This window comes from Cryptomeria japonica, chromosome 2 (genome assembly GCF_030272615.1).
Source record: "Cryptomeria japonica chromosome 2, Sugi_1.0, whole genome shotgun sequence".
Classification (NCBI taxonomy): domain Eukaryota; kingdom Viridiplantae; phylum Streptophyta; class Pinopsida; order Cupressales; family Cupressaceae; genus Cryptomeria; species Cryptomeria japonica.
In genome coordinates this window covers 257,575,025-257,602,613 of record NC_081406.1, presented here as the reverse complement: position 1 = coordinate 257,602,613, position 27,589 = coordinate 257,575,025, and positions in this window count along the sequence as shown.

Sequence of the window (27,589 nt, the reverse complement as noted above, 5' to 3'; positions counted from 1 at the left end):
TGACATACCTTCGGCCACCACCACTAAGATGAGATAATGGGTTTTCTTTCCATTCAACAGGTCCCCACATTTCATTAATGGTTGTGTGTTTTCTTTCTTTCTTCTAATCAGTGTTGACCTCTTGTCTCTGTTATTTCTTTTATATAGCAAAATGGATGCCAGAGAGTTGATATTTATCATTTTGTTTATGAATGCATTTTGGTTCAACTAGAGTTTGTTTGAAGAATGAGTCTTCTCAATTCTTTTGGGTCCTTTGTTGTTAAGTCCGTGGAGATGACCTGGCATTCCATTGATCATGGTCAAGCGATGCTTGGACATACCCTATGTTGTCTTGGGGATGGCTAGACATTCCTAGAGTGTGTTTGGCATGGGGATGTTGCTTTATTGTGGCCTGGGAGCTAGGGATGTTACCTTCTTGTCTTGTTGTCTATGTGACTACTAGGGACATGGGGTTTGGTGCCAGGGATCCATTCCCATGGGCCCTTGCTAATATCTTTCATTCTTTGCTTCATGGATGTTATCACTAATATCTTTAATTCTTTTCTGCATAAATTTTAATGCCACATTTTATTCCTATTTTTGAACTTCTTGTGAGAGGTGTTGAGCCTATTACATCTATGAATAGAGGTAAATGCACCAAGATGGTGAGCAGAAAAGTGGCTACATGCAAAAAAAAAATGAAATTTCTCATAACTCGTGCATGTTGTATGAAATTCAAAAATGTGCTAGGCTTGGTAACACCAAGCCTAGCCAAAAATTTTTTTTTAAAAAGTTCCTCAAAACCTGTATGGGTTTTGAGGAACAATATATTTAATAATAAAAAAGGAAAATATTTTCATAAACCGTTTAGTTCTGCATAACTCGTATGGGTTATGTAGAACTAGGAACCAAAGAAGAAGTGGAGAGAGAGAGAGAGAGAGAGAGAGAGAGAGAGAGAGAGAGAGAGAGAGAGAGAGAGAGAGAGAGAGAGAGAGAGAATAGGATTGAGAGAGAGAGAGAGAGAGAGAGAGAGAGAAAGAGAGAGAGAGAGAGAGAGAGAGAGAGAGAGAGAGTAGGAAGAGAGGGATATAATAGGATAAGGAGAGTGGGAGGGAGAGAGAGTTAGAGACAGAGAGAGAAGGGGATAAGAAGAGAGGGGGAGAGATAGGGAAAGAAAGAGAAGAGAGAGAGAGAGAGAGAGAGAGAGAGAGAGAGAGAGAGAGAGAGAGAGAGTTAGAGACAAAGTGAGAAGGAGGTAGGAAGAGAGGGAGAGAGATAGGGAAAGAAAGAGAAGGGAGAGAGGGTGATAATAGGATTAAGAGAGGGGGAGAGAGAGAGAGAGAGAGAGAGAGAGAGAGAGAGAGAGTAGGGAGAAGAGGAGGGAGAGAGAGAGAGATAGTAGGGGGTAGGAAGATAGGGATATAATAGTATAAGAAGAGGGGTAGGAGAGAGTTAGAGATAGAGAGAGAAGGGGATAGGGGGAGAGAGAGGGAGAGAGAGAGAGAGAGAGAGAGAGAGAGAGAGAGAGAGAGAGAGTGGGATAGGAAGAGAGGGAGAGAAGAGGATAGAGAGAGGGGGAGGGAAGAGGATAGGGAGAAGGAGAGGGAGAGAGAGTTAGAGAGAGAGATAGTAGGGGGTAGGAAGATAGGGATAGAATAGGATAAGGAGAGGGGGAGGGAGAGAGAGTTCGAAACAAAGAGAGAAGGGGATAGGAAGAGAGGGAGAGAGATAGGGAAAGAAAGAGAAGGGAGAGAGGATGAGAATAGGATTAAGAGAGAGAGAGAGAGAGAGAGAGAGAGAGAGAGAGAGAGAGAGAGAGAGAATAGGTTAAGGAGAGGGGGAGGGAGAGAGAGTTAGGGACAAAGGGAGAAGGGGATAGTAAGAGAGGGAGAGAGATAGGGAAAGAAAGGGAAGGAGAATAGGATTGAGAGAGAGAGAGAGAGAGAGAGAGACTAGGGAGATGGGGAGGGAGAGAGAGAGAGTAGGGGGTAGGAAGAGAAGGATAGAATAGGATAAGGAGAGGGGGAGGGAGAGAGTGTTAGAGATAGAGAGAGAAGGGGATAGGAAGAGAGTGAGAGAGATAGGGAAAGAAAGATAAGGGAGAGAGGGTGAGAATAGAATTGAGAGAGAGAGAAAGAAGGGGATAGGAAGAGAGGGAGAGAATAGGATAAGGAGAGGGGGTGAGAAAGGCGGTTAGAGAGAGAGTAGGGGGAGAGGGGGTAAGATAGAGAATAGGGAATAAGAAGAGAGGGAGAGAATATGATAAGGAGAGGGGGAGGGAGAGAGGATATTGGGAGAGAGGGAGAGGGAGAGGAAGAGAGAGAGAGAGAGAGGGTGGAGATGGGGAGAATAGGATAAAGAGAGGGAGAGGGAGAGAAAGAATATGAGAGAGAGAGAGAGAATAGGGTCAAGAGAGGGGGAGGAGGAGAGAGAATAGGATATGATAACGAGAGGGGGAGGGAGAGGGGGGACAGGGAGAGGTAGGGGAGAGAAAGACAGAGAAGGGGGAGAGGGTGATAATAGGATAGGATAATGAGAGAGAGAGAGAGAGTACAGGAGAAGGAGGAGAGGGTGAGAGATATGAGGTAGAGAGAGAATGAGAGGGAGAAGAGGATGAGAAACTTGGCAGAGAGAGAAGTGTGAGGGGGAAAGAGATGAGATAGAACTCAAGAAGGATAATTAGGGCTCAGAATAGACAGAGACAATGATGGGGGAAGGAAGACGAGAGAGAGGAAAAGAAGAGAGACATGCATGTATACAAACATATATACATATATCTATATAAATATATGTATATATAACTATAGATATGCATATATACATACATAAACACATATTATATATGTATGTTTATACATATGTGTAGTATATGCTAAGTTTACAAGCATACATTTTGATGTCTTCATAACCCATACGGGTTTTGTGAAACTCAAAATGATGTTTTTCATAACCCGTACTAGTTCTATGAAAATCAAAATAATGGTTTTTCATAACCCATACAGGTTTTGTGAAACTCAAAATGATGTTTTTCATAACCCGTTCGGGTTTTGGGAATTTCAAAATTATGGTTTTAGTTCTAAATAACCCGTACGGGTTATGTAGAACTATGAATGGTACTTTTTGTTTTTCAAAACCTGAGCGGGTTATCTTGCACATCAGAACCCGTGCGGGTTTTGGCTTGGTAAGAGGGTTGGAAAATGACCCCAAGACTTGCAAGCCCATTTTCCCTCCAATTTTGTCCCTTTACATGTTTTTCCATCTTCCAACATGATTTCTCGACTTCATCACCATCAGGTTTACAAATGATCAAGTGGGTATCTCTAAAATTATCACCATAATCTCACATGTCTTCTCATCTTTCTGACCATATAAATTTTTCTATTTTTAGACAACATTAGCATAGTAAACTTTAATTTTCTATACCAGTGCCTTGAGAATCCTCACAGACATACGTCTACCATTTTTTTAATAAATTTTTATATACTTGACCAAATTCAAAATAAATTACATATTATTGTTCTACACTAGATTCTATACAATTTTTTTTTAAAAAAAACCATTTTCGATTATTTTGATGCAAGTTATGTCCAGCGCACGAACAGGTACCAAAATTTTCAGGATGCGATCACTTCAAAAAATCATTAAAAAAAAATACTCAACGAAAAATTACAAAAAAATACAAAACTTCTAGATCTCAATCTTACCTATCATCCTACCAAAGGGTTTTTCAAAATACTAAATCTAATTATATATTTTGTGCAGCGCATGAAAACAGCCATGTTATGTTTTTTAGAAAAAATCTGGAACAGTTTTTCGTGCGAGAGAGGTTTGACCCTCTTAATCTTATCCAATTTTAAAAAAATTTAGTAGTTTAGAAACTATATTGAGAGTAATACAATTCTTATTATTTTCTCAACTCCTATTTTTGAGTGTGTGACCTTCGAATATATCTTTGAAGTTCAGGTTTACCTATTTTCAGGAAAAAAAAAAAAAAAAGTGACCACTTATACCCCCTTTTTGTTCACCATCTTGGTGCACTTACCCATAGCGGAAAGGGTTTAGGAAATGCCAAAATTCATTTTGAAAATGTTTCAATAAAGTGAGCAACCAAATGGCAAATAAGGTTTATGAAACAGAAATCTAGATCATGATGATATATAATTATACTCCCTATAATACCGAAACATTGGTTATGAGCTATTCATGAAAATTTAGCCAAACAGTCTTTTCAGGCAAATTCAATGACTTATTTGAGGGAAAAAATCTAAACATTTCAAAGAAATATTGTGGCCTTTTAAGTTGGATGCACACTTCATTGGATGCCATGTATGCATTCAAATAATATCATGTTGGTCTCCTTCAGTAATGTTTGTGAGTCTCATGAGTATTGTTTTTTAATATATTTTATTCACACAAGATTGTTCTGAAAGTTTTGGTGTAGTATGTGAAGGGAACTTTAGTCTAATGCCATGGAATTTCTAAAAGTATATGAAGCTTTAGAACAACGGCTAGTTGTTGTAGACGTTGCTCAGAGATTCCTGAGACTAGGGATAACTTTAAGAAAGCACCCCCCGGGCAAAACTATAAAACCCTGGCGAATCAGGCGTTATCTTTTTTTTTGGGGGGGGGGGATTTTCATATTGATGGCGAATTTTTTTTTCAAAATAGGAAAAAAAAATATTTTGTATTAGTGATTTTTTTCTAGGGTACAAAAATTCCATAAAATTCTGACGAATAATACCTTGTTCTGTGGGGAAATATATATATTGTAGGAGGCGAATATTTTTTGTTTAAAGGAACAAATATATAATTGTATGGGCGAAAATTTTTACTCCGAAGGAAAAATTATTTAAGTGCATTGGCAATTTTTATCCACCGCTTGAAAATAATTTAATTTGTTTGGCTAATATTTTGTTATTTATGAGAAAATATATATTTTATTGGTGATTTCATGAATTCATTGCCATTAATAGACAAGGCACATCACATCACATCAGTACATCACATTGAGTCCAGACTCTATATGATGTATTGATAACCGTGACCTATTTGACAAATGACACGTACCTAAAATCCATGAATGATTTTAAACCGTTCAATGATCGTAGATCAATGGCTGAAGTTTTATTTTGGCCCAAATTTCTGAAGAGAACGTAGTTCACCAAAAAGTGCCCAAAATGGAATTGGATTCAATAGATACGTATCAAATGTCACGGTCAATAATATTGTTCATTTAATAAATGTTTAGACACTAACTATAGTCCACTCTATCCCCACAACTTCCAATGTGGTATTTGGTACTAGTTTATAGTTGTTTCCAATTTCTTACACTAGTGCATTTATGGGAAAGATTTAAAAAAATTTAAAGGAATTAATATGATTAGAGAAGGAATTATTACAATCAAGAGCTTCAGCTATTTATAAACGATGTCTGCTTCTTTCATCTTCAATTAGCCTTTGGTAGTTAAATCGTCAGAGCTCACGATATTTAAATTCTACCTCTGGTTTAGGTCTATAGGCTCAGGCTGTATACAATATAATTTGGTATTCCGATTTCTCAAGATGGACACTCCTATTTGCTTGAGAAGCATTTATGTGGAGGACCAAAGGGCCTTTTTGGGCTCCGTTAGAGACCCAACCCTCCAATTAGTCTGTAAGGAGGTTTAGATGTCCACTAATGAGGCTATGAGGATGGTGCTATGTAGAGATTTTCTGTGTAATGAAAATAGATACCGTGTTAACATGGATGTTACGTCCTGGCTCTTGGCGCCCCTTCTGGACCTCGAAGGAGACAAGGTGGATATGTTGATGTTGTTAAGGAAGGAGTTTAAAGAATACTTTCTTGGAGACGATGTTACTATTGTCATCTTTGTAGAAGTAGGGGTCGGGATCCCTTGGGTGAATGAATTAACCAAGCTTCTCCTCCCTGACCAAACAGTGGCCAGGCAACCGTTTCTTTTGAACCTGAATGCGGATCAGTTGACGCATCATAGGAAATGGGCGCGGATTGGTAGGGACTTTCTTTGGAAATGGTTCCTCCTGGATGACTTTCCAAACTACAGTTGTGTTGAAGAATTCTCACATCTTATAATGTCTGAAGAATTGTACATGGAGAGAAAGTGAGATTCTTAGGGTAAACCATAAATGTGTCCACTACTTGTGCCCTAGCCCCGACCCTAGAGTAGTTTTATTTTTTTGGCTATTTCCTCGTAATCTCACTCATTTTGGCTTTAAATTTTTTGAGGGACTTCAACATGTAAAAATTGTAAATTTGGGAAACATATATATTAATCATAATTTTGCAAATTCCATTTCGTTTCAGTTTGCCTCTTATGGATATAAAAATGATTTCTATTTCATTTTATTATTTGTTTTTGCCATCATGCCATGGCAAGATACTTATCATAATCATTATGTTTTGAAATAGCTTAAATAGTTATTAATTTGTGTGGATATAGGATTTAATTTTCACCATAAAAAATTAGTAGGTCTATTCTAATTTCTTCTCTAAAGTTAGAGAACAAACTCATTGTCACTTCTGAGACAGCCTTTTCTAAAAGATATTTGAAGTGCTTGACAAAGAAGTATTTGAAAAAAAATAATGTTAGGGATTGGTTGCAAGTGAGAGCATCCAATAAGGATCGCTATGTCTATGAGCTACGTTTTTTTTTGTCTATGAGCTACGTTATTTCAATATTTTGTTAAACAATGGAAATAAATTTAGTATTGTGATTTTTTAAATGTAATGTTTCTTCCTCTATATTTAATATATTAAAAAAAATCCAGTTCATTCCATTAATTATTTGTACATTGATTATCATTGATTATAAATATATAAAAAAATATGTTTATCTCACGAAAAACGAGTTAAAAGTCCAACTTACTCGTAATTTTTCTTGCATAATTTCAATATATAAAAAGAAGTCCAACTAACTAGATACATGTACATTGAACACCGAAAATATGTGTCATTGAACACCGACATGAAATAAAGGCTATGGCCCATGGAACGATGAAGCATCAAGTGATGTGGCATTTGGGTGGTAGAAATCCTATGTATAATGGGATCTACGAGAACAAACAACGGATATGCAATGATATTGCCTTATGGACCTATGGTACACACATCACTGAAAGTGAATGGTTAACATTTATCCTTTGTGTGGCTTTAATGGCCTTAAACCCTAGCGCTTACTTTTTCATAGATGGTGAACACAACCCATACAAAATGCTTTACTCTTTTAAAATTGTCTACAATTGAAAGGGAGTGATCACATAGGTGTCTGAGTCAATAACACTTGAAGATGGATTTGATTATGGTGTCAGCAAATTAATTTGTGTTGTGTAAGTTCGTTTAGTTGCATAGATACATTGAAGACATCATTTAACTAAAGATTAGATTTTAATCATTTAATTTATTTCTGTTGGAAAGCATAGGATAAGGATATTTTCTTGTGGGCAGCCTCCCATGCTTTAGTAGTTCAATGTTGGCATATTCTCTATCTAGAATAAGGCTCTCAGTTGGCATTCAAAAAAATCTTTGGCTGCCACCAATAAGATGAGATTGTGAGATTGTTTTCCATTCAATAGGTTCACGACTTTCAAGTTTCATTAATGGTTGTGTTTTATTCCTTGCTTCTAACTAGTGTTGCCTTCTTGTCTATGTTCTTTCTTTTGTATGGCAAAATGGATCCCAAAGAGAATATATTTATCATTTTGTGAATGCATTTCTGAAGTTTGTTTGAAGAATGAGTATTATCACTCTAATTTCTTCGCTCAACCTCCTGTTGGGACCTCCAAAATTTGGCTAAATTTTGAGGACCGACGTAAAATTTTGCCTTGCAGCACACAAAAAAGCAATTGCAGATTCAATCCAAGTTGCTCACTTTGGAGAGCTCCATTTTGAAGCCCATTGATTGTTATGGAAAATCACTTGGGGGAAGTGTTAAGAACTTATTAGAGATGATGTTGATCAAGTTGCAACATCCCATAATTAGATTGGATGCATTTTTTAGGCACTTGATTTGAGGGGTCAACAAGTGTACACTATGTGCACATTTTCAGAAAAGTTTGAGTAGCCTACTTTGGAGGGTTGCGACTTGCACCCAGTTGATTTTCATTATGAATGACTTGTTCTCTTGTATCTCCTACAATTTTTTGTGCGTCACTTTCCATTTGTAGATTCCTAGGACTTCATTTGACCTATTTACCAAAGTCAAACCATTTGCAATTTGTTAAGTTTGCAGATTGCACAATGAAGTGTGTTTCGAGAGAGCTCACTTTAGGAATTTATATTTCACTCCCAAGTGATTGTTGCATCATGCTTATATTTTTCTAATATTCTTTGTAGCTATATGAGCTCATGTGCTAGTTGATAGGCCTTCTTGATTCTGTTTGATGTCTTTTCCAAATGGATTTGAAACAGGGTTTGACGAGGGTTTTGACAGGTTAATGTGTAGAAATATCTAAGTTTATATTTGTGATAATTAAAATCTCGCACCTTAGGCATTGTCAAGGAAATCCGCTTTGCGGTATGATTCAAAATATATCAGTCTATGCTCTTGTCAGATGGCATAGTCTCATGTGGCCGTTTGACCAATTTTTGAGGGCGATTAAGTTATGCATATTCTTGGTCTAGATTCATACTGAAGTGGTTATTAGTCAGTTTTAGGGCTCAACTATGTGCAAATGAAAAAAAATTAGGTCGGGCATCTATCATGTTTGCAGGGTTAACATTAATGTTTCATTATTTAAATCAAGTTTTCGATTTAAATAATAATTTAATACATATGTAATGGGCATGAGGTGATTGCAAGGTTAAATAATTCATGCTTATTACCCACGTCAGTCATATGTCCAGACCAATGGACAATAAGAGCATTATTAAATATTTTTGAATTGCAAGATCATACCTCAGCATGTGGGCCCATCAACCATAAGGAAATGCAAAGTAATGTTTTTTCTCGAAACTCAACAAAATAAAGATTCCAACCCCACTGAGCCTCAAGTACAACCCTATCAATAGGAGATAAAGAGCGAGTCATATTAATAAGTAATGGTTCTCGGGACTCGGCATGATAAAAAGTAAATCCCAACTAGTCCTGAGAAAGTGAAAGTCTTCTTTGACCTAAATTTTGTGTTTGCATGAGGACTTAGGGTTATGATTCTAAGAATCGTGTGCAACATCAATGGAAAATTGGGGGCAAGATTTGTTAGCATCCTCCTTATTTGTTCGTGGGAAACCTTGGAGCACAGTATACACACCCATCAAAGCATATACGATAGAAGACTTTTGTCAAAAATTATTGTTGCCCAACCCCAAATGTATGCAAATTTAGGTTTCCAACAAATCGATAGAGGAAATTGATCAGTTGTTGCAATGTTTTGTTAGATATTTAAAAAGTGTAGAAATATGGCATAAGGCGCATGGCCAGTTAGAAATGTCTCACAGAAGTGTGATCCCATGGAGTGCCATGATTGCAGATATGCACATAGTAGAATTTTTTGAAAGGTGCTAAAAAGCTTTAAGCAAATGCATTTGCTATGCTTAGCACCACATTCTCTAGACCGAGCCACTATTCTTTATTTCCTATACAAATGTAGAAGCTTGGGAGTAGGGCATCGACCTTCATGCAAGCATGAAGGAAAGAGGAATTTTAACAACTATTATTGCATCACCTTCGTAGGTATACAAGAAAAATGTGGAATCGTAGTTTTAATGTCATCGATTGCCTCCTTGTCGATATTAATGTGTGGGAGTCTTGGGCCAAGGCATGGGCACCCGGTACCAAATGCATAATTGATTTGTTGAAAATGGTTTAAAGAAGATGCGATTGGTAGATGTATGGCTAAATCTCATAGTCATCCCCAACATCTATCTTACCTAGGCTAGTATGAGAGCTTTGAAAGAGGGTGTGGAAATCCAACAAAGGAAGATAAAAGAATTTTATTAGATATTGTAGTTGCAAGATCCCTAAAAAATGTGCGGGAAAATGTGTAAACATAGACAAGGCATGTAGTTTGTTTGCAATTGATGCCTCATAAATGTGATTTGAAATATGTCATGCCTGCAGTGATTGCATAAAGCTTTGAGAGGAATATGAGTTTCCATCGAGGCATAGAGGAATTGTCTCAAATGATATAATCGTAATGCTCATCCAGACATATATATGTGGCATGGAACTATGGAAGTGGCATGTGGATTGTTTGGAATTAACTTAAGGAAATGTGAGTTGTTTGAGGTAAAAGGTAAAAATATATTCATAAGAAGAGATAAATTAAATATTTGCCAAAAGGTAAGATAAAATGTGTAGAGAATTTATATGCAACGATTGAATATTTTCACATAGATGTGGAGTATTTTACAAAAAGATATCAAAGTGTTATAATCGAAGTGTTGTGCTCTAGGGATGGAATTAAATTTCATGTGGGATTTGAGTGCTGGTATCAAATATTTTCACCAAGAATCGAATAACAATTCTGCATAAACATACAAACAAGGGTAAAGTGTTGTAGTTAATACTTTTACCAAGGTGAGGAGTGTTTTCACAAGAAAGCAATAATATTCAACAACCTGGAAGGAATATTTTTCAATTAGGCAACTGGGAAAAGTGCAGGTCAAGATATTGAAAATGCAGGGAGTATTTTTCACTTGCAGTGAGATGAAAGAGAGGAGACAGGGTGACTCAACAAATCAGATTTGGAGAAGGGACATGTGGAAAAATTGGATCAAATATGGAAGCTTCTATTCTTTTTATTTATTCTCCATTCTTATTCTTTCTGAGGGTTCTGAAATTTTATATTGTCTCAGGCATGTAAATAGAAAGTATTTTTGTTATGAGTCGTGAATTAGGTTGCAGGTTGTAATTTTCTGATTTTGGCAAATGTCAATTAGTTTGTACAAACATGAAATGTTGTTTTGAAATTGTCTCCATATTGTACTTCCAGGTTTCATATGAATCTTATTATCAAGGATATGTAGATTTGTCATTACAGACTTTTTGTAATTGTGTAGAATGTGTATGGGTTTCTTTCAAGGAAAGAACTAAATTCAGTATGCATGTTATTGTGAAATAAGTTGTACAATAAGGATCTGTGAGTAGAATTTTAGGGCAATTGGAGCAGATTCATTAATGTTAGGCATTCAATTGTATTGAATCTACAAGTTTGAGTTACTTTGCTACTAAGAGGTTTATTGCAGTTGTATTATCTGGTTCCATGGCCCATGGATAAGCATTGGATTATTTAGGATTAAAGCAATATCAGATACCATTTATCTTCAAATTAATATTTCTTTGAACCCTTTCCTCATTGGAAGTTATTTCAAGTTATTTGTTCTAAGATTTTCTTAGAGGCAAAGCAAATGGGATTAAGCTTGAGTCTAAATTAGTGCATAGAGTGTCTTATGAATCCGAGAATACTCCATCTTTCATAAGCCTGTACGTTGTGATGTTCTAAAGTTATTATCATTGCAGGCTCAAAATAGGAATACCCTCCTGAGTATGATGGAGCTCGAAGTGAAGAAGGCCTGAAGGCCTTGTTCTGTTCGGATTTATTGTCCTTAGTTTGTTGCTAGTATGAATTTGTGTGACCTAGGAATTCAATCCCATGGTCTAGGCTATTATAATTTCTCTTAAGACTAAAGGTTGTAGAAAAAACACCAACACCACCATCTAGAACAAGACTCTTAGCTGACATACCTTCACCCACCACCACTAAGATGAGATAATGGGTTTTCTTTCCATTAAATAGGTCCCCGCCTTTCGTTAATGGTTGTGTGTTTTATTTCTTTATTCTAATCAGTGTTGACCTCTTGTCTATGTTCTTTCTTTTATATAGAAAAATGGATACCAGAGAGTTGATATTTATCATTTTGTTTGTGAATACATTTTGGTTCAACTGGAGTTTGTTTAAAGAATGAGTCTTGTCAATTCTTTTGGGTCCTTTGTTGTTTAGTCCGTGGAGATGCCCTGACATTCCATTGATGGTCAAGGGATGCTTGGACATACCCTGTGTTGTCTTGGGGACAGTTAAGCATTCCTAGAGTGTGTCTGTCATGGGGATGTTGCTTTTTTGTGTCCTAGGAGCTGGGGATGTTACCTTCTTGTCTTTTTGTCCTTGTGACTACTAGGGACATGGGGTTTGGTGCCAGGGATCCATTCCTATGGGCCTTGCTAATATCTTTCATCCTTTGCTTCATGGATGTTATCACTAATATCTTTTATTCTTTTCTGTATAAATTTTAATGCCACATTTTATTCCTATTTTTGAACTTTTCGTGAGAGGTGTTGAGCCTATTACATCTATGAATAATGAAAAGGGTTTAGGAAATGCTGAAATTGATTTTGAAAATGTTTCAAGAAAGTTAGAAACCAAATAGAAACTAAGGTTTACGAAACATAAATCTAGATCATGATGATATGTAATTATACTCCCTATAATACCCAAACATTGGTTATGAGAAATTCATGAAAATTTTGCCAAACAGTCTTTTCAGGCAAATTCAATGACTTATTTGAGAGAAAAAATCTAAACATTTCAAACAAATATTGTGGCCTTTTAAGCTAGATACACACTTTGTTGGATGCCATGTATGCATTCAAATAATATCATGTTGGTCTCATTTAGTACTGTTTGTGAGTCTCATGAGTATTTGTTTTTTAATATATTTGATTCACACAAGATTGTTCTGAAAGTTTTAGTGTAGTATGTGAAGGAAACTTTAGTCTAATGTCATGGAATTTTTGCATGTATATGAAGCTTTAGAACAATGGCTAGTTGTTGCAGACGTTGCTCAGAGACTCTTGAAACTAGGGATAACTTTAAGAAAGCACCCCCCAAGCAAAACTGTAAAACCCTAGTGAATCAGGCGTTATTTTAGGGGGGGCAATTTTTCATATTGATGGCAAAAAAAATTTCAAAATAGGAAAAAAAAATTATTTTGTATTGGCGATTTTTTTCTAGGGTACAAAAATTCCATAAAATTTTGGTGAATAATACCTTGTTCTGTGGGGAAGAGGCGAATATTTTTTCATTTAAAGGAGCAAATATATAATTGTATGGGCGAATATTTTTACTTCGAAGGAAAAATTATTTAAGTGTATTGGCGATTTTTATCCACCGCTTGAAAATTATTTAATTTGGTTGGCTAATATTTTGTTATTTATGGGAAAATATATATTTTATTGGCAATTTCATGAATTCATTGCCATTAATAGACAAGTCACATCACATCACATCAGTACATCACATTGAGTCCAGACTCTACATTATGTATTGATAAGCATGACCTCTTTGACATGTGACACGTACCTAAAATCCATGAATGATTTTAAACCATTCAATGATTGTAGATCAATGGATGAAGTTTTATTTCAGCCCAAATTTTTTAAGAGAACATAGTTCACCAGAAAGTGCCCAGAATGGAATTGGATTCAATAGACACGTATCAAATGTGACGGTCAATCATGTTGGTCATTTCATATATGTCTAGTCACTAACTACAATCCACTATATCCCCACGACTTCCAATGTGGTATTTGGTACTGGTTTATAGTTGTTTCCAATTTCGCACACTAGTGCATTTATGGGAAAGATTTGCAGAGATATACGTGAAAGATTTTTTTTTTTTAAAAAGAATTAATACGGTTAGAGAAGGAATTATTACAATCAAGAGCTTCAGCTATTTATAGATGATATATGTTTCTTTCATCTTCAAGTAGCCTTTGGTAGTTAAATCGTCGAAGCTCAATGTATTTAAATTATGTCTCTAGTTTAGGTCTATAGCCTCAAGTTGTATACAATATAATTTGGTATTCCGATTTCTCAAGATGGACACTCCTATCCGCTTGAGAAGCATTTATGCAGAGGACCAGAGGGCCTTTTTGGGCTCCGTTAGAGACCCAACCCTCCAATCAATCTGTAAGGAGGTTGGGATGTTCACTAATGAGGCTATGAGGATGGTGCTAGGCAGAGAGTTTCTGTGTAATGAAAATAGATATTGTGTTAACACGGACGTTACGTCTTGGTTGGTGGCGTCTCTTCTGGACCTCGAAGGAGACAAGGTGGATATGTTGATGTTGTTAAGGAAGGTGTTTAAAGAATATTTCCTTGGAGATGATGTTACTATTGTCATCTTTTTAGAAGTAGGGGTGGGGATCCCTTGGGTGAATGAATTAACCAAGATTCTCCTCCCTGACCAAATAGTGGTCAGGCAATCATTTTTTTTTAACCTGAATGTGGAGCAGTTGATGCATCATAGGAAATGGGCACGGATTGGTAGGTACTTTCTCTAGAAATGGTTCCTCCTAGATGACTTTCCAAACTAACGTTGGCTTGAAGAATTATCACAACTTATAACATCTGAAGAATTCTTCATGGAGAGAGGGCGAGATTCTTAGGGTAAACCATAAATGTGTCACTACCTGTTCCCTAGCCCCGACCCCAGAGTAGTTTTATTTATTTGGCTATTTCCTCGTAACCTCACTCATTTTGGCTTTAATTTTTTTTATGGACTCCGACATGTAAAAATTATAAATTTGGGAAACATATATATTAATGATAATTTTGCAAATTCTAGTTCGTTTCAGTTTGCCTCTTATGGATATAAATATTATTTCTATTTCATTTTATTATTTGTTGCTGCAATCGTGCCATGGCAGGATAGTTAGCATAATCATTATGTTTTTAAATAGCTTAAATAGTTATTAATTTGTGAGGATATAAGATTTAATTTTCACCATAAAAAAATAGCAGGTCTATTCTAATTTCTTCTCTAAAGTTAAGAACAAACTCAGTGTCATTTCTAAGACGACCTTTTCTAAAAGATATTTGAAGTGCTTGACAAAGAAGTATTTGAAAAAACATAAAGTCTGGGATTGGTTGCAAGTGATAGCATCTAATAAGGATCGCAATGTCTATGAGCTACATTATTTCAATATTTTTTAAAACAATGGAAATAAATTTAATTTTGTGATCTTTTTTTTGTAATGTTTCTTCCTCTATATTCAATATATTAAAAAAATCCAGTTCGTTCCATTAATTATTTGTACATTGATTATCATTGATTATAAATATATAGAAAAAAATGTTTATCTTGCGAAAAACAAGTGAGTTAAAATTCCAACTTACTTCTTGTAATTTTTTCTACATAATTTAAATATAGAAAAAAAAGTCCAACTAACTAGATACATGTACATTGAACACCAAAAATACATGTCATTGAACACCAACATGAAATAAAGGCTATGGCCCATGGGACGATGAAGCATCAGATGACGTGGCATTTGGGTTGCAAAAATCCTATGTATAATGGGACCCATGGGAACAAACAACAGATATGCAGTGATATTGCCTTATGGACCTATGGTACGCACATCACTAAAAGTGAATGGTTAACATTTATTCTTTATGTGGATTTAATGTCAACTTGTGCAGATGAATTATGTGGTTGAACTACTGCATGCAGAGGAATGATGGCAGATTTTGTGATTAATGCCGACAACTGCCATCTTTGGATGTCAGAAATTAGAATTGAGTGAGAGGTGTTTAAATCTTGGGTGGATTAGAAGTCTTGGTATCATATTGTTTGCACTTGTAGCATAAGAAACATGGAAGCCAATTTCTCCTTCTATACTGATAAGAAATTAGTCTCATTTCTCAAACGATTTACGGACAAGAAGCTGAAAGGTTTATTCTTGTTTAAGGATGAGCGGTTGTACAAGAGTGTGAAAATGTTGTTGGGAGAGGAAATTGTCCATGTAGGTCATTGCTACAGGACAAACATGAAGGCATATTCATTGATTTCCACTTAGGGTATCCAATTTGAGGACGAGGTGGACAAGGTAAAAAAATTCCCTAAGAGTTGTAATTGATGGGCACTACCTATTAAATCTGGATAGTGTGTGTGCTCATGTGGTCCCAAAGGTGGGCATTGTTCCTAAGGCAGGGGTGGTTGGTCCAGTGGCACCGCTACCACTCATTCAATGGGTTGATGATGATTTGAAGGAAAGATGCAGAGCTCTTTCTTGGCGCAAGTGGAAGGCCTTCAAAATGTTTGCAAGGTTGATGCAGTGTGATGAGGTTTTAACAATCCTTCATGAAGTGGCGCATGCAAAGGTGGGTCGAGCATTGTGGCCAAGACCCAAGACTACCCAAGCAATGAAGCAACTCTCAAAATTCTATGGTGACCTAAAGTATAGGTCATTTCTAGGTTAATCCTACTATGGCCGGTTGTGTTTGGTATTGTCTATTTGTATCTTTTTGTTCCATGTTCATTTTCTCCCTAGGCCCAACTTTGTATGTATGAGGGGATGTCTGCTACAAATTTTGGTACGTCGAATTGGAATTTTGGGGTTTTTGGCATTTGCATGTATTAGGGTTTTATTTATTGTTGAGAATGGTGGTTTTGGCCCTTGGTACTATTTTTTGCAATGGTAGAACTATGGTGGTTTTACTATACCACCTATACTTCCATATTTGTAATATTTTATTTTCAAGTAATACAATACAAAAACTATCGATAAAAAAAATGAAATATCATGCAAGTTTTAAAATTAAATATTTAATTCATTATAAATTTATATATTTAATTCATTTAATTTATATTCAATTCCAATTGATAATGGGACGGACGACAACTGAAAATGGATACTGTCATCCGTTGGATGAGTAGTAGCATAGATCAAAGACTTAAGGTGTATTTCTGGCTGAATGTGGGATCTCTAAATTTTTTTGGAAACTTTTACTGGAAACACGTGTCATTGAACACCAATAGGAAAGAAAGGTTATGGTCCATGAGACGATGAAGTGTCAGATGACGTGGTATATGGGTGGCAAAAATCCTATGTATAATGGGACCCATGACAACTGACAAAGGATATTCTCACTCATTGGATGAGCACAAATCAATGACGTGAGGTGTATTTTGGGCCGAATGTGGGAACAATAAACATTTTTTGCAAACTTCTAACAGAAGACTTCCATAAACAATAAACATTTAATTAAGTGTAGTTAAATTCTAAATTTGCAATTGTATACTTTATTAAATTTAATAAGCTCTATTTCGGGCAGAAGTTGACAAGGATTAAAAAGTCTTCAAAACCATTCTCAAAAAGTGACTCGTGTCTATTGGTGTGGCCGAAAAATGGCAAAATTACTGGGACCCACAACAACTGACAACATATCATTGGATGGGCACAAATCAACGGCTTAGGGTGGATTTCAGCTCGAATGTGGGAAGTAAACACATTTGTGAGAACTTAGCCCAAAATTGAACATTTTACATTTAATTAACTATAATTAAGTCTAAAAAGCTCTATTTTGAGCAAAAGTTGAAAAGGATTAAAAAGACTTCAAAAACAATCCGGAAAAGTGACTCAAGTCTGGTGACTTGCCTGAAAAATGGAAAAAGTCATGGGACCCACGACAACTAACAACATATACCATCATTCATTGGATGAGCACAGATCAACGACTTAGGGTGGATTTCGACCCGAATGTGGGAATTAAACACATTTTTGATAACTTGACCTGGAATTGAACGTTTTACATTTAATTGTCTATAATTAAGCTCTATTTCGGGTGGAAGTTGAAAAGGATTAAAAAGACTTTAAAAACAGTCTAGAAAAGTGACTTGTCACTCGAGTCTGGTGACGTGTCCACTGTCCTTAGAAATTAGATTGAAGCAATGAATGTTTTGTCCTTTGGTGGTGAGTAGATATTAATAATAATTTATAAAATTACAACAGGATTCTAGAAATGTTTCCCTTTAGGTATTACTTTTGTACTTTTTAGTATTTTCAAAATAAGTGACTAATAATCGTATTTCATTTCATGGACAAACCAGTAAATCCAGGGAGATTTAGAAATGGCTACTGGATTGAGGAATCAAAGTAATAACAGAGTTTGTCTGTGCCAATCTAGTGAAACAGAAATTTCGAGTAAAATCTAGAACACCTACATCTCGCGTTTTTTATTTTTTTTAATCTTGTGGTTCAATTTGAGGGTTAGCATTTCCATGCTTGTATCTAGCATTATTTTGAATTATTAACAATAACAATGGTGGGGAAACTGAGAAGCAGTAGTTCAACAAGAAGCCAAGTGAATAAAAAAAGATACCTAACCCAACTAGTTAAAACACCAGGTTTCACTGATGAATACCATAATATTTATGACTTTGCTATCCATAGTGAAAAGCGTATCATAGAAATTAGATATGAATTGTCTAATAAGGTGGCAGATCCAAGCAGGGCAAAATTTAATGTTTTCAACACAATGTTAAAACAAAGAACAAATAAAATCACATCATGGGATGCTGGATTGGGAAGCATGGTGTTACCTGAAGTAAATTCCCTTGCCCTGAATTTGTCATGGTCTACGCCGTAAATTATGATGAAGATAAAAAAGCAATTGTCAATAAAAATACAAAAGAGGAAATCCTATCCATAACAGAAGGATAATTTTCTCGTTTGTTGAACCTAGGGTTTGAAGCACAAAACTCAAATGTCCACATTGACCTAGGAAAGCTGGAAAAGAAATATGAGTCTCGATCCAGGTCTCCATTCAAGGCTAAGTGTTGCATTCAAGTCAAGGATTCAACCATTGAAGAGGAGATCACTTACTACATACTACTACAACATACAACAAACAACAACATCTAAACCTTCGCACATAAGGATACAAACATCCTTAGAACAAGGTATTAGTACTTGTTTTACATTACAGTCATTTACATTTACAGCACTTGCTCATTTCTTGGTTAATTCCAAAACTGGGGTTTGACCTAAAGGCAAACCCCTAATCCCTAACCCCCAATCGTCTTCGCTTTTCTATGTGTAGGTTGCAGGTACGCGGTTGAGATTGAAGATCTGGAATCCTTGTGCAGAGACGAACAGATCCCCCTTCGTTTCGCGGATTTTTTGGAGGACCGTGGCACCGGGCGCCATCGTCCTGACAACTTTTGCTCAAATTTGCAGGACAGCGTCGTATCGACACTTTACTGCTAATTCCAGGTCCGCAGCTTTATCCTATAACCCTAACTCAGTTTATAAGCGAATCTTTGTCATTTTCTATGCATTCCTAGCTTAATTCCTCTATCAACATTCTTTACAAAAGAGGGTAGCCTTGCTGTCTTGACCCGTGAAATTCATTTAGCATCCAATCTTGCATTGTGTGGGATTGGATCTTATGAGTTTCAACCCCTCTTTTGAATGTAAAGTCTCTCCCCTAAGTGAAAACCATCGAATCCTAGCGAACCTCCCTTCTCTCTCCTCGGAGTTGGAAGAGGGGAGAACAACTAGGGTTCGATTGCGATTTTCCGCTTTAAATTTTGGTGAACCCGACGTGAACATCCTTTCTGATTTTTCATGCTTAGATCTGAGAAAATTGATTACATTTCCATGTTTAATCTTTTGTAAAATTTTAGAGGTGATTGCATAAAAACCCTAAATTTTCTTTTTGAACATTGAACTTGCGAAATGTTTAATTGTTAATGCTTGTTTCAGATCTGCCCTTCTATTACAAATTATCAATTCATATCTGTGCTTTAATTTTGAAAATTAAGTGGTTAAGTGTCAAAACCCTAATTTTTGAAACCCTCTTAATTCAATCTTTGTCCGACAATTTCACTGATCAAAACATCTCCAAATCAGCTGTAACTTTGGATTCCACAATAAAATCACAATATCTTTCATCCCTAAAAATTTGGAAAAAAGTTGCGAGGACCATGTGCACTCCGAGCGCCATCGTCCCCGACATTTTTTTTGAAATTTCAGGAGCGAGATCTTACTGTATTTTCTTGCTAAAATCCAGAATTTTGGCTGATTTTATCAATTATAACACTCTCAAAATTACAGTCAAAGTTGGTCTTGTGATTGCTTGGATTAAGGCTCCTAAACATTCAAAAATTGTTGAAATTGAAATTTTGTGTCAAAATTGTGTTTTTATTATCATAAATCTGAAAAGTGTGTTTGCATTCATTCGAAATTTCAGTGCTTTATTCAAATTCTTGCAATTTGTGACTTTTGAAATTAAGTGCTTAATTACAACAACTTCGATTTCCGCTTTCAAAATTGAATTTTGCGTGAAATTGAGTCAATTTTTAAATTTCAAAACTTGCATTGCTTTTGACATTCCCTCTAAAATCATAAGATTCAAAATTTCAGTTTCCCTCTCTCTTTCAAAATTCAAATTTTGCATTTTCCGACAATCTTGATAGGGTTCAATTTTGAGATTGCAACTTTAATTTGGCCTATCTACAGATCGTAAAATCCCTCAATTTTTTCAGATTAGCTCTAAAATCATCATACCTTTCATCCCTACAAATTTCGAAAAAAGTTGCAAGGACCGTGTTGCACTCCGAGCGCCACGGTCCCGAACATTTTTTTCGAAATTTCGGGAGACTGTCGTGATTGCATTTAACAGCTTAAATCTGGAAGATTGGCTGGTTTTACTGAAAATTGCTACCTCTAAATTTAAAATCTTTTCTCTCTCTCTAGTGCATGAGTTTTACAACAACAAGCCCTACTTATACTATTCCCGTTAGACGAAGCTGTAGAATTAAGTCTTTCCGAGGTTTAACTACCGAGGAGATGGAACCTAATTTGAATAGCCTTTTTAACGAGGACATGGGTAATTCCTCTAATCCTCCTAATGATGAAGAAGCTCTCCATGAGGTTTCTGTTGAACAACTTTCGAAATTGGATAACCAATTTGACGATTTTCACCAATGGATGTCTCATGAGTATCCCTATAGTCAAGCTCTTCCTTTAATTGAGGGTCTAAAATGCATGCTTCAAAGTGATAAGAATGGAATTGATATTTTGCGTGGTATTTCACACATTGTGAATTCAAACGTGATGCCTATAAAGAGTTGTGCCGAATCTTTAGGTTATACACAACCTCCTACACAAGTCAATCATTCTATTCCTTTGACAACTCCTATTGCTAGCATACCTACCTTTACATCAAACATAATGACTACTTCTCTACAAGACATTCCTCCTATGATTACCGGTCATGGGGGCAATCCTTCTTCTTCGATTAATCCTCTTCCTTCATTCAATCCGACTTCTTCATACATTCCTTCAATGAGTGTCCCTATTTCATCTTCACAAATGAACATAATGCAAGGGGACAATTCATTTAACCATTCCATTCCTCCTTGTAGTGTTCCTCCTATCCAATCATCCCCTATGGTTGACTATCATAGAGTCCCACCACCTTACTCTTTACCTTCTTTCAATAACATAACACCTCCATCTCAATCTAACACACCTAATATGAACTCTTCGACTGAAGCTACCATTAATAATCTTGCACAAACTGTCTCTTCTTTACAGCAACAAATTGCCTCTATGAATCAATCTAAGTTTAGTGTGCCCACATTTGATGTTGCGAGCCCACTTTCTCTTGACATTGTTCGAGCTATCCCTCCTAAACATGTTGAAATCCCGCATTTGGAGCTTTATAATGGTAAAGGAGATCCTCTAACACATGTTAAGACTTTTCAAACAATTTGTACTGATTTTGCTTATGACCCAAGGTTGCTTGCAAAACTATTCACTAGAACATTAAGAGACAAAGCCCTACAATGGTATTGCTCGTTGCCTTCTTATTCTAATACTTCTTTCGAACAACTTGCAAATGCTTTCATTCAACAATTTCAAAACAATATAAGTCCTAAAGTTACTTTGATTGATTTAATGCATTGTAAACAAGGTGTTAAAGAAAAAGTGACTGATTTCATTGGTAGATATAAACATTTGTATGCTCAAATTTCTTTTTCGGTGCCTGACAATGATATTCAAAGAATCTTTATTTCTAATTTGCAAAAAGATATTCGAGACAAACTTCTGTTTTCTGAGTTTACTTCTTTCCAACAGTTGTGTGCAACTCTTCACAATTATCAACTGACTGTGAGTCAAATGGAACAATCACATCCTATGGCTCCGAGTGATAAGGGTGATAGCAGTCAACAACCATTTGGGAAGATTAAACCGAATAGAGATTCCATCAAATTCAATGAAAATATCATCAACAACAATGTGAATGCAGCATCAGGTGTGCCTCCTATTTCTAAATTTTTCAAGAAAGAGAGAAAGTATACTCCTTTGAATGAATCATTGCATGGTATTATGAATAAGTTATTGGAACAAAATGTGCTTACTCTTCCTCCTATAAGAAAAATTGATCCTGCAAAGATTACTTCACCTTATTTTGATCATAAAGCTTTTTGTCACTTTCATCGTCAGCCTGGTCATGATACTGAAAAATGTTTTTCTTTAAAGGGTAAAATTCAAGATTTGATTGATAATAATACTATTTCTGTTTCTGGAGTGAATGATAAAGGCAACACATCTGTAGCTCCTCCTAACCAAAATCTTCAGATTTTGACTGATCCATTACCTTCTCATACTTCTCATACCTCTAATGCGATTGAGGCTAATGATTCCTCTCTCTCATCTGATGGTCTTGTGTCTATGACTCCGAATGTGATTAACTTTGTAGAGCAGCAAGAAAACCCTAAAGAACCTTCCATTACATTTGATTCTAGTGAAACCATTAGAGCACCTGATGGTCCTTTATACATAGTTGCAAAAGTTAAGAATACACCTTGCCGTGGAGTGCTTATTGATCCTTCCTGCATGGTTAATGTTATTACTGAGGAATTTCTTTTTACTTTGCAATTGAATCAAGTGATCTATGACAAAACAGATGTGGTTGTGAAATTATTTGATGCATTTTCTTCTCCTGCAATTGGTTCTATTACATTGCCTATTGATGTCCATAACAAATCCCTTGATGTGAGCTTTGCTATTATTCCATCTTCCGAACAATTTCGTGTGAAGCTTGGCTATCCTTGGCTATCTTCCATGAAAGCTATTGCTTCTCCTATTCACAAGTGTTTGAAATTTCCCCATAATGGTGAAGTTGTTACTATCAATCATAGTCTCTTTAAACCAACTGAAATAACTTCTAGTGTTCCTATTGATTACTTTTGGCCTAAACAATTCCAGTCTCTTCCTCCATGAAGTGATCATCTTTTCAAATCTTATCAAAAGTGGAAAACAGATATGATCCTATCTCTAAGTGAACCTAGAACACCTAAACTTGACATTCCTATCATTCTTGAGAAGGAAGTTTTTCCTTTGAAAGATAAAACTAATGTCTTTCCTCAAGAAGATTCCCAACCCATTCCCATGGATGTGACTATGTCTATACCTAATAAACCTTCTAAGAGTAGACCTATACCCCCTCGTCACGAGGGACTTGGTCTTCTCCCTAAACCAAAAATTCCTCCTCTATATGGAGCAGTTCCTCCTCCTGCCTTTTATAGAGAGAAGAGACCTTCTTCTTCTCCTATTATCCAGCCTAAGAGACCACAACCTAAACACCCAAGTGATAAGGATGAGAACATTCCTCCTCCTCTATCTTCTCCACTTCCTACTAAGACTAGACATAATCGTTCTGCACGTGAACGTCGACGAAAGCGTCGTCTTAGAGCTCAAGCAGCTGCTTCTCAAACTTCGCAATCTCCAAAAACACCTTCAACAAGCATTATTCCATTTTCTCCTCAGCCGGAAATTGAGCCTAAATCTCCTAAACATAAGATGCATGATGGTCTTGATCCTGTGTGAGTTAAAGATCCTATTTTTATAAATCTTGATGATGATATAGATGAAAATGATATTCATGATGAAAATGTTACTCCTCTTGCTTCTGATAGTGAATATGAACTTGTTGATGTTGATAACCATTTATCTAATGAATTTTCTAAAGCACTTATCCTAGCTCCTAGACAAGAACAATGTGGCTCGCACCATGAACATAGCCCTTGTTTGGATCTTGTGATAGCTCCATCTGCTATGTTGGATGTTCCTCCTCTAGCGTGTTCCCTACCTTCCTGAAACATTGATCAGCAAGATCGGGGGGTAGATGACGTGCTAGACTAGTTACATTAGCATAGAAGATTCTTTCCCCCTCTCTTTTGTTACTTCTTCTATATGTTATTCTCATTCTTCTATTTTTCGTCCTTAGTGTTGTCTACTTGAGGATGATGCAAAGCATTGAGATCTCTTTTGGTCTCTCTCATGTTGACTCAAAAGACACATGTGTTCCCTTCTTCTAGGTGACCTTCCTTGATTGGGGAATGAAGAACAATTATGCATACATACATATGATATATACATGACTTATCATACAGCATACTGACCCCGAGGAAAGCGAAGTCACCTCGTGCTTTGTGTTTTGTGTCTATTATCCTTGGGTTTATCTCACACTTGGGGGCTAAATCTTTGCGATAACATGCTCCTTTCCCTTCTCATTTCTTATGTGTATCACTACGTTAAAACAATCACCCCCATTGAGGCATGTGCGATCGCTTTAACATAGGGGGGCATACACCCTATCTATCCTTTCAAGATACTTGAAAATTTCTTGGCGAACGTAGCTTTGCCCTAAAAATTTTTGGTATTTTTCTTACATGACTCATAGTGAGGGAACCTTACTACTGACAGTCATGGTTCTCCCTCATGATCTTCCCTTTTACTTTGTCAATCGAAGCCGTAAGATCCTTAGTCCACTGGGGGCTTGGTGTGTCTTGCCTCCTTGACGTGGTGAAAGTCTATTCAATGTTGTTTCCTTGTACTTTACCGGAAGTATGAGCATACATACTCCCGCTAAAGTGGGGGCTAAATGTAGCGTCCTAAAATTGTGACACTTGCAATTTCGACTGCATTTCGGTCTTCACGATGGCGACGCAACACGCAACCTGAATGGAGACCCCGAAACTCGCTCACGACAGTAAAAACTGCATTTTTCAAGCACCCTGGCCTGAACCTCCTTGCACCCTGCTGTCCCGGGAGGTGGGACCAGAGCGCCCAGCGCCCTGGTCCCTTAGGACCAGGGCGCCCAGCGCCCTGGTCCCTGGGTGCTATTTTGGGCCCGGTCTCCTAAGGAGATTGCGGGTCTTTTTGTTTGCAATTTGGAAATAAACTTTCCTAGTCGGCCTAAGGTCGGGAAAATCAGTCTTTTAACCCTAATTGACAAGTATATAAACTACATTTTTCTCTCTCATTTGGCATGAAGAGGATATGTGTACAAGCGTGGAAATTATACTCAAGCATTCAAGCATTCAAGTATTCATTCCAAGTCTCCATTCAAGGCTAAGTGTTGCGTTCAAGTCAAGGATTCAACCATTGAAGAGGAGATCACTTACTACATACTACTACAACATATAACAAACAACAACATCTAAACCTTCGCACATAAGGATACAAACATCCTTAGAACAAGGTATTAGTACTTGTTTTACATTACAGTCATTTACATTTACAGCACTTGCTCATTTCTTGGTTAATTCCAAAACCAGGGTTTGACCTAAAGGCAAACCCCTAATTCCTAACCCCCCAATCGTCTTCGCTTTTCTATGTGTAGGTTGCAGGTACGCAGCTGAGATTGAAGATCTGGAATCCTTGTGCAGAGACAAACAGATCCCCCTTCGTTTTGCGGATTTTTCGGAGGACTGTGGCGCCGGGCGCCATCGTCCCGACAACTTTTGCTCAAATTTGCAGGACAGCGCCATATCGACACTTTACTGCTAATTCCAGGTCCGCAGCTTTATCTTATAACCCGAACTCAGTTTATAAGCGAATCTTTGTCATTTTCTATGCATTCCTAGCTTAATTCCTCTATCAACATTCTTTACAAAAGAGGGTAGCCTTGCTGTCTTGACCCGTGAAATTCATTTAGCATCCAATCTTGCATTGTGTGGGATTGGATCTTATGAGTTTCAACCCCTCTTTTGAATGTAAAGTCTCTCCCCTAAGTGAAAACCATCGAATCCTAGCGAACCTCCCTTCTCTCTCCTCGGAGTTGGAAGAGGGGAGAACAACTAGGGTTCGATTGTGATTTTCCGCTTTACAGTTCCATGGGTTCAGGATACTATTTCCTTGCTGATATTTTGCCTGGGATTGGAAAATGATAGGGAAGTTGGTGGTAGCCTTCTTGAAATTATTTTTAATATCCATTGTGTAAGTCAACCAGTAAGATAATTTTGTTGAGCACGTTGTTCAATCCATGCAAAAACAATTACTAATGATCAAAAAAGGTTCATGTAAGACATTTAGGTTCTCATCCTACTTGTGCTATCTTCTTCTATCCAAGTATCATGCAATATTTGAGACCAACAACCTTCACATTGTGAGCTATAAGATTGATGAGAAGACTCAGAACATAACATAGTGTCCAATATATGAATGGACACCTAAGATAAGGATGCACGATAACATAAAGAACTACAATCATTTTGTAGACTTCTTTTTGGCACCAATATATAATGAAATTACAAGCACTCCAATGCCTAGATTCTCTGTGTCTTGTAGAGATTGCATTCCACTTGGAAGTTAAATACAATTAGTTGACTTGTTCTTCATGGAAGAATACACTATGTTAAGGTTTTACGGATCAGCAGTAAAATTCTGTAGACTTCCAATACATGTGATAGAGAGGATATTTGCATTGGAATATGTATGATAGTTGGAGAGCACAGATAGGCACTTTCATGGTCAGCAAAAGAAGAGCATATTTCCTTCCTCGCTTTTCTCATGTGGAGGGTTCACATTTGAGAGAAAAGCATTCAATGTGGCACATGATTTTTTGACAATTTTTAGCTTTGGTGATGAGGGTCTCTGGCAGTATGATCTAATCAATGTAGTTCAAGCAAGGCTTAAGAAAAATGGGAACTCTTCAGCATTATGTCAACATGAAAGTAAACCATTGCTAGAAAATCTTAGAAACATGGACTCCTGGGATGAGGTAAAAAAAGAGATGGAGAAAATTGCTGCTAACAATAATATTTCAACAGAAGAATTGTCATCACAAATTATGGCATTGCACACACAGAGGACAATAGAGAAGGGAATCCAAAATAGGAGGTCTTACAATTTCTACCAAAAATCTTATAATCCATCTAACAAATATATTCCCAAAACAATTCTACGAGGATGTAAAGACATATTTTGGACTCAAACCAAAATAAATGATTTTTGGACTATGAGGAAGAATCTCGGTGAACCAAAGACTAGTGCATAATTTGATTCCATCGATGAGGATGAAGATTTTAGCAAATTATGTAATATGGAGCATCCCACAACATCATATGACATGAGTGGTGATGAAAATGAGTATGAGGTTGAGGCCACTCCAACAACTACTACACTCCCTACAAAATTTGGTGGACTCAATGAGTCCATGAAAGAAAATTATAGCAAAGGGGTAAACATTATGGAAAAAATGGGTTTTGAAGGTGGTGGTCTAGGTCCTAGAGGAGAAGGCATTTGGTTTCCACTTAAGGTATGAATTCCATCAGATTCAAAATCAAAAGCTCCTGTTAAACCAATCATTAGACTTGATTCATCAGATTCATCACGGAAAGGTACTACTCAATACCCTCCAGCTCCACCTGCATTTGTTAGAGGTTCAAATCCACAACCACCACCACATCATGGTATTCCAATTGGTGGTGAATCAAGTGCCACTGCAACTGGTGGGGAATCTGGGGATAGTATTCCTATTAGTGTTCAGTAAAGTGCCACTGCAATTGGTGGGGTTG